Here is a 9451-nt window from a genome sequence, read left to right as displayed (position 1 = left end):
TTTATTTACTATTTTTCCCGTATCTGTTTCTGCTTATGTGACTTGTCGGGGGGGTCTTATTTTTGGTTTCGGAGTGATTTGGGACACTTAGTCCTTAAAACAGAAGCTTAAGTCTTAGGATTTTGATCGTAGTCGAAATTGTGTGAAGACAACTCCGAAATGGAGTTTCGTCGGTTCCGTTAGCTTTGTTGGGTGATTTTGGACTTCAGAGCGTGTCTGGACTGTGAATTTGAGGTCTGTAGCTAATTTAGGCTTGAAATAGCGAAAGTCGAATTTTTGGAGAGTTTGACCGGGGGGTTGACTTTTTGATATCGGGGTTGGATTCCAATTTCGGAAGTTGGAGTAAGTCTGTAATGCTGAATATGACTTATGTGCAAAATTTAAGGTCAATCGGACGTGGTTTGGTATGATTCGGCATCGTTTGTAGAATTTGGATATTTCTAAGTTCATTAAGTTTGGATTGGAGAGTGATTCATGTTTTTGATGCTATTTGAGGTGATTTGAGGATTCGACTAAGTTCGTATAGTATTTTGGGACTTGATGGTATGTTTGGTTGAGGTCCCGGGGGCCTCGGGTGAGTTTCAAGTGGTTAACGGATCATTTCGGACTTTGGTTGATGGCTGATATCTGCTGGTGTATATTTTCTGGTTTCCTCTTACGCGTTCGCGAGAGGAGCCTCGCATTCGCGAAGGGTTAGTGTGAGTTGGAAAGATTTTGTCCTTCGCGTTCGCGAAGAAGAGGTCGTGAACGCGAAGGTGTGGTCTGCGTGTGCATAGCGAACATGTGAGTGGTGTCGAGTTCGCGAAGAGAAGTAAGGCAGCTGGGGACCCCAGGTCTTTGGTCTACGCGTTCGCAAGGTATGGGCTGCGTTCGCGATGAGTTGATATTGTAAAGCTTCGTGTTCTCGAAGCATTGATCGCGTTCACGAAGAGTAAACTAGGAGGCAGTCTGGGTTGGCCTACGCGAATGCGAGAGGACGGTCGCGTTCGCGAAAAAAGAAATCTGGGCAGACAGTATTAATTTCAAAAATGAGGGTTTGAACCCGTTTTACATATTTTGAGCTAGAGAACACGGAATTAGGTGATTCTTGAACGGATATTTGTGGAGTTGATTGGGGTAAGTGATTCCTACTTGATTTTGGTTAAATTCCATGATTTTATCTTTAATTTTATCATCTAATTTGTGATTTGGGATGAGAAATTGGGGAAAAAGAGGAAGAACTCTTGAGTTAGAATTTTGAGGTTTTGGATGGGATTTTGCTATCGGATTTGAGTAATTTTGGTATGGTTATGCTCGTGAGTGGACAAAATTTTGGGTTTTGTAACTTTTGTCGGATTTCGAAACGTGGGCCCGGGGCCGGGTTCGGGCCGATTTCGGATTTTTGGCTTAGAATTTTATGTTTTTCTTGTGGAATTGATTCTTTTAACTTATATTAATTACATCGTACTGCTTGTGGCTAGATTCGGGGAGTTTGGAGATTGATTCGAGGGGCAAAGGCATTGCGGAGTAGGATTTTGCGCGGTTTGAGGTAAGTAACAGTTTTAAATCTGGTCCTGAGGGTATGAAACCTAGGATTTTGGTATGATGTGACTATTTTGAAGGTGACGCACATGCTAGGTGACGGGCGCATGGGCGTCCACCATGGGAGATTATGACTTGGTCCGTCCCGTGAGACTGTAAAGTCGAATAGCCTATTGTTAATTACCTGGTCTCTCTGTGTTATTGAAATTTGACTGCAATCATGTTAGAAATCATGCTTAGGCTATATGATAGTATGGTTGGGACCCGTAGAGGTCGCGTACCTGTGAATTATTTGCTAATTGTTGTCTTGTACTCAGTCATAGTTTTACTTGTACATCATATCTCAGTCTCTTCTTGATTCTAGTTGATACACTATGTTATTTTGTTTGGGCTGATCTCACTACAAAACAAATAGCGTTTAGCGACAGATTTTCACTACAAAATAAACTTTTTCTTTTTTGTTTTGTTTTTCTTTCTCTTGAGGAATTTTGATATGATAATTCTTGTTTGACTGGTACCTTGATTTTCATACTTTTGGGTCAATAATAAATTGATATGATTTTAGGGTTTAGATTTAAGTATTTTATTAGGGATTTACCTTAATAATAAATTGATATGATATGTTCCAGCAAGAACTGATTTTTATATCCTTGATTTTATGGGAAAAATAAAAGTTGTATTGAAAATGAGGAGGAGGATGAGGAAGAGTTTGAAGAAGAAACAGATGATAATGTGTTGATAAAACTGTACTACTATATTTTCATTGACTTTTATTTGTAGTAGTCTGTGTGGTATGCTATAACTTATGTGTCTATGTTGTAATATAATCTATAGAGAATTAAATCGAATATCACGTTTGTAGTAATCTAAGTGGTACACTTTTATTGCTTACGTTGTGCTTCCGAAGTTAGTTGTGAAACTGCAATTCTGATTATCATGTGCATTTCTTTATGCTTAATACAATTATTCCCGTAGAGTAAAATGATTTAGAAGTTTTTAATGCCTTGTTCTGTCGTCATATTAAGATTGAATAATCGGAAGTGAAATATTTTGTAGCTGAAAGTTAGGGATTAATAATCATCTTTATTTTGAAGAAAGTTTCTCCTTATAATCTCATACTGCATTATGTCTAACAATCTTTGATATGACATAAAGGTTTTGATAGGGGAATCCTGTGATACTTCTCCCATTTGGGAATAGTTATAAAATTTTAAGTACTTTATATATGTCAATGTTTGGTAAGACAACAAGAATCAGCAAGCTATAATCAGGTTGTTACAAGCACTGCTAGTTAATACAATCTTGTATAAGTTGTTCTATCTCCTGGTAAATACTCTTTAGTATGACTATATATTTAATACTTGTTAAGTCACTGTTAACTTGTATCATGTATGTGTTTGTGGTTTATCATCCGTAGTTGGAAAGTCTCCAGTTGTCAAAATTCAATAGGAAATGCATAATTGTTGTTCTCAAACATTGATATTCTTTGCTAATTTATTTCTTGATTTCTATATATATTAGAATTTACTAATATAATCTGACTTGATTAGCATTGAGGTGTAGTTGATTAATGTATATATACAAATAATATAAAGTATTATTATGGTAAAAGATGATATGAGCCGATTTTTTTAAACACAAGATATAAAGAGTAATTTTGATATTATTGTTATTATCATACATTTAAAAATACAATATTCAAAAGTTTTATTTTACTTTATTAATTTTGTATCTAATAAAATCAAACTAAGACCCATAAAATGAAACAAAAAGACAAGTATGCTTTTGGCTAAGCAATGCTCTAGTTAGCAAAGCAAACCATAGCAGTGTACACTACTAGAAACCCGATAAAAACTGACCAACTTTGGTCGGTAATGGTCAATAACCGTCCAAAACGCGACCATTTACGTGTGGACAGTATTTTAGAGGTCGCAAAGGCATACCGACCAAAGTTGGTCCGAAATTACCGACCAAATTTGGTCGGTCGATTAAATTCAAAAATGAAATATTGCAAAATAAACCGACCAAAGTTGGTCGGTATTTTAATTATGTAATCAAAAGATTCACCATCTGGGAATTGAACCGGGATTTGTACCGTGGCAAGATACTATTCTACCACTAGACCATTGGTGCATTTTATTTTAAGACTGTCTTTTATTTGATTTATACTCTTTAATTGTATTTTCACACGAAAATAACCGACCAAAGTTGGTCGGTTTTATAAAAAATAAAATTACCGACCAAAATTGGTCGGTTTTTTAAGATGACTGGCCGAATTAACCTACCAATTTTGGTCGGTTTTTTTAATATTAATTTTTATTTATTTTAATTAAAAACCGACCAAAGTTGGTCGGTTTCTTGAAAAATAAATTTCGCGGGACTCAAAAACAGTTTCCCGCATTGTGCGCCAAAGAAAACCAACCAAAGTTGGTCGGTTTCGTAAAAATAAATTAAAAAATAAAATATTTTGAAAAACCGACCAACTTTGATAAATTTTTGCCTAATTTCTAGTAGCGGTAATCAATCAATCAACTAATTACACTTCAATTCGAACCAATTAAAATCAACTATAGCATAAAACTTCTAATATCCACCTATTTGAACTATATAAAGCTTCTATATATAACTAATATAATCCTCTTTAGTATACTCATACTAATACTAAAACCATATCTAGTTGCACCTAATGGAAGAAACTGCAAGAGGATAACTAAAAGTATTGGAATATTGAAAATTGAGTAATTGTCCAGGTTTTAAAGGCTTTCCATTATTGACAAGGTAATCATTATAACCAAGTCTTCTGAAAATTGCAGGATTTATAAGTCTTGTCGAACTGAACCAACCACAACTCAAGTGAATGTTAAGTCAACTTCCAGAGGAGCATGTGTTTATGATTGTGACTGAGTACACTGGTTCCTGGCGGACCTTGAGTTACTTGTAAGATGTCTTTTCGACATAATTCAATTAATCCTATTTCGTAATGTGAGTTATTGCGTTCACCACCACTACCACCGCTATTACTGTGCTTTTCTTGAATAGCACCACCTTCTTCAGCTAGTTTCAATGCATGATTAACTTGCATCACTGTATACAATACCATCAAAGATATTAATAAAAAATACTTGATTTAAGATTTTGATCGGACATTGAACATTCAAGATAGTTAAGAGTAATTGAGTCAATCCTTAATTAAGGAAAAAATTCACAAAAAGTTAACCAGAAGAAGATCCTACTAGAAGCTAAGATATATACAGTCAAACTTTTTTATAACAGTCTTGTTAGTCCTGATATTATTTGACTGTTATAGTGACGTGTTGTTATAGAAAACATATATTATAGTAATATAATATTAAAAATAATTTCAAAGAAAACTTAAATATTATAATGAAGAGCTATATGTATATAATATATCTAGTACATGCATATATGTTAGATTTTCCAACTTCAGTTTTTATTTGGCAAATAAAGAAAAGGAGAAGAGAACAATGAAAGGGAGAAGGAAAAGAGAGCTTATATAGTGAAGTGCAATAATAGAGAACAATCTACTAGAAGCTAGGATATATACAGTCTCTCTATAAGAATCTTGCTTGTTCCAATATCTTTTGGCTGCTATAGTGAAGTGCCGTTATAAAGAATATATTATAACATGATATTAAAAATGGTTCCAAAATAACTCAGTTGTTATAGTAAAATGCTACAGAGGATCGTTGTTATAGATGAGATCTGACTGTATATGTAAATGTATATGTATATATATATATATATATATATATATATATATATATATATATATATATATATATATATATATATATATATACTATAAATATCCCCAATGATATAATAGTTTCGTACCCTCAAACCTAAGATTTTTTCTTTTTTCTTATTTGCAGTTTCTCTTTGTAAAATACAACTGAATAACAATGAGGAGCATTAATGGTGAACGAAGCCTTTTCATGGTTTATGCGGTTTTTTCTTTTTTCTTATTTGCAATTTCACTTTGCAAAATACAACTGAATAACAATGAGGAACATTAATGATGAACGAAGCCTTTTCATGATTTATGTGGTTTTCTTGCTTGTTACATTCTCTGGTATATATGTTACCTCTCTTCTTTCCCTTCTCCCTTTTCATTATTCTCTTCTCGTTTACTTTTTTTTTGTTTATTTTTGTATTATTTTCCAGAAAATATTAGTGAAGTTGGAAAATCTAAACGTTCATGCATGTACATATATATATATGTACTATATATATATATATATATATATATATACTCCCTTTGTTTCAATTTATGTGAAATTATTTCCTTTTTAGTCCGTGCCAAAAAAGAATGATATCTTTTCTTATTTGAAAACAATTTATCTTTATGCAATGATTTATAGCCACACAAAATATATGTGCTTCCAAATAAGGTAAATTGTTTCCAAATAAGGAAAGAGGTCATTCTTTTTGGCACGGACTAAAAGGGAAATAAGTTCACATAAATTGAAACAGAAAGAGTATATATATATATATATATATATATATATATATATATATATATATATATGTAGTACATGCATGAACATTTGGATTTTCCAACTTCACTAATATTTTCTGGAAAATAATACAAAAATAAACAAAAAAAAGTAAAGGAGAAGAGAATAATGAAAGGGGGAAGGGAAAGAAGAGGGGTAATATATATACCACAAGCAAAAAAACCACATAAACTATGAAAAGGCTTCGTTCACCATTAATGCTCCTCATTGTTATTCAGTTATATTTTTCAAAGTGAAACTGCAAATAAGAAAAATGAAAAAACCTTAGGTTTGAGGGTACGAAATTATTATATCATTGGGGATATTTATAGTGTGTATGCACGGACCAACATTAATTGGTAACATTATAAAATTGGAAAATAATTTAATAAGTCAAAATCTACTGATACTATATATAAGCAAATTCTTATTAATGCTATATACAAACATTAATTAGTAATATTTAAAAAAATAGAAAACAATCTTCCATAATAGGTCAAAATATATTGTAACATACTAGTAATTCACGCATAGCGAGTCAAACTCCATAATTAATAATATCACGAGGAACATCATTAATTAGCTAACAAGCTCAATTAACCTTAAGTTGGCACTTCTTTTTTCCCTAGTTTCCTTCTTCTTTTTTCAAATGCACTTCTTTTTTATTTAATCATTGGAAATTAGAACCCTATTGGGTCCAACTATTTAATTTTATGTCTTATAATACCCCATTAGGGCCTGCAGGAAAAAAAATGGAAAACAATCTTTTATAGAAGGTCGAAATATTCTTATAGTGTAAGAAAATTTTTACTTAAAGTTAATGCAACTAAGCTCTATAGAAATATTAATGGGTAAGCTTAAAAAATGAAAAACAATCTTCTATAATTTGTAAAAGTAGTGTAAGAAAATCTTTATACGGTCATGCATGGGCGAGCCAAAAAAGAGGGAAAATCTAACTTTTTTTTTTGTGAAACAGATATATGTAGTTTTGTTCACATCATATGAAAAAAGTTACGTACTCCTAGTCCTTGAAAAGGTTTCTCATGCAAAAAGGGGTACTTGCACTACAACAAATGTGATCTTTAACCACAAAATTATTAGTTACAATAGAAAAGGTATCCCTAATTATTCATTTTCCTTGACAAAAATAACAATCCGTACTTAAGTGCATGAAGGGTAAATATTTAGTGACGAAATTCAAATTTCGTAGCAAAAATTTTGTCTACTAAAGTTTCCCACCAAATAAATGGATTGGCGCCAAAATTTGAGTAATATTAGCCACAAAATTAAAGGTATTGGTGACAAATTAGTTTTGTCACTAATGTTCTAGACAATTTGTGACAAATTAATATTTGTCTTAAAACTAATTATATTTTGGATACGAATAATATTTGTCACTAAAAGTATGCAATTAAAATGGCGACAAACTAAAATTTGTAGTTAAATGGTGTAAAATTTAGCCATAAATTTTTATAATTTTTGTGACCTTAGCTTTTGTCACTAAAGCATAAACAATTCGTGACAATCATAGTATCGTCTCTATTTAATCCACAAAACTATTAGCTACCGCTGAAAATTCGTCACTAATTATTGACTATTTGTGACAAAAATTACACCCATACTTAAATATATCAGGGACATACTTTTAGTGACGAAACATAAATTTCATAGCAAAAGTTTTGTCTACTAAAGTTTCCTAAAAAAAAATGGTTTGGCGCCAAATATTAAGTAACATAAGCCACAAAGTTAAAGACATTGGTGAAAATTAGTTTCGTCACTAATGTTGTAGACAATTTGTGACAAATTATTATTTGTCTTAAAATTAATCATAATTTGAATACGAAAATAGTTTCGTCACTAAAAATTTAATTATTTTTTACTTTGAGATATTTTGAAACAATTTCATCCCTCCTTGAATGTACCTCTTTAATTATTGTAGATATCTTCCATCAAATTTAAAAGAAATTAATTTTTAATTATATTTTAAAAGGTATACTTAGAGTTTAAATCTTTGTATGTATAACTAGTTATGAATTTACTAATAAATTATTAGATTTTGTTAATTTAAATTAGTGAAATATGAATAACTTTTTAAATTAATTATTTTTTATCTTTTAACAATTTGATTTAATATTGATTTGTATAATAAATTTTTTAATCATGAGTTATCCTTGTTAGCAAACGTTTTAATCTTGTGATATTTTTTGGTAATATAATAAAGATAAAGTGTAAATAAATTGCCAACAATATATTTTTTAAGGTTAGTAAAAATATTTTTGTTACTAATAAAATACTTAATTACCCAAAAACCAACATTTTTGGTTTTCATTATTTTTCAAAGTTGAACCAAAAAAGTGGCGGTAAATTTGCCTCCTTTTCTTTATGTTTCCCCAAATCCCTCCTTTTAATTTGTATACTGCCGCCTCCATCCCCTTCATCTCCCCCATGTCTCCTCGTATCCTCATCTAACTCTTACCCTAGTAAGATCTGCCTATTGCTATCATGATATATCATCTCTCTCTCTCTTAAACATACAATCCAAAGTGTTTGATTTTCTTCGAAGCTTTTTTTTTAACTTAACAACTTTAAGAGACTAAAACTGTAATGATGTTTTGTTTTAAGACCCAATGCCATTTCTCGTACCTCTTTTGCTTCGGTACAGATCTCATACCGGATCTCACTGTGTTTATGTAGTAGTGGTTTCTTTTTAAATTTTATGAAGAATATTTAAAGATATTTTGTTTATGTTTCTTTAATTTTTGTGAGGTTAAGTACTCAAAATTTGACATTTCTTACTCTTAATTCTTGAGGTTATTTGCAGCCAGAGAGGAATTGAGAATATCTGTTGTGTTAAATCGAGTAAGTATTTTATTCACCAGTACTTATTTCTTATTCTATTGTTTGCTTCACTAATTAATACATAATTTATGATTAACGTTTAATTTTTTTTTCTAAATCATGTATAAAAACGTATGACTAAAATTATAACTTTTTTCACAGGTACATAAACGTGGAAGTTATTCAAGAGTAAAATTATTAGATAAGTGGTTACATTAGAATTATTCTTGTATTCCGATTAGACTTTTCATGTTGGATAGATTTTACTTTATTTATGTATTTTCATTTATGGAGTTTGTAATGAGATATTATCTCAATATAGTATTAGTTGTTTAGAATTATATGATCATGGATGAAATATTTTGTTGTTACCATGCATGTTTTATTTTGTTATTTCCAATTTGTAAAATGATAAATTATCAATTAATGGAAAACTAGGTATACTAATTATAAATAGAACCGCCACTAATTTAAATGACATCAGATTTTGTAACTATTGACAAAATGTATACCTCTAAAACCTTATTTTTCAGCAACGACTATATTATACTTTTCAAGACATTCACATTTATATT

The 9451-nt window shown here is 30.8% G+C and overlaps 1 long non-coding RNA gene across 1 annotated transcript; it reads left to right on the top strand.

The window, feature by feature from the left end:
- Positions 1 to 8474: 8474 nt before the first annotated feature.
- LOC138899588 (uncharacterized) lies at positions 8475 to 9214 on the top strand. Its single transcript, XR_011411324.1, has 2 exons — positions 8475 to 8897; positions 9039 to 9214. It is a non-coding gene; the product is annotated as an uncharacterized lncRNA (long non-coding RNA).
- The last annotated feature ends 237 nt before the right edge of the window (positions 9215 to 9451 follow it).

The sequence above is a fragment of the Nicotiana tomentosiformis genome, chromosome 9 (genome assembly GCF_000390325.3).
Source record: "Nicotiana tomentosiformis chromosome 9, ASM39032v3, whole genome shotgun sequence".
Lineage (NCBI taxonomy): Eukaryota > Viridiplantae > Streptophyta > Magnoliopsida > Solanales > Solanaceae > Nicotiana > Nicotiana tomentosiformis.
The sequence above is the reverse complement of the archived record's forward strand: the minus strand, read 5'-3'. Positions and strand labels throughout refer to the sequence as shown.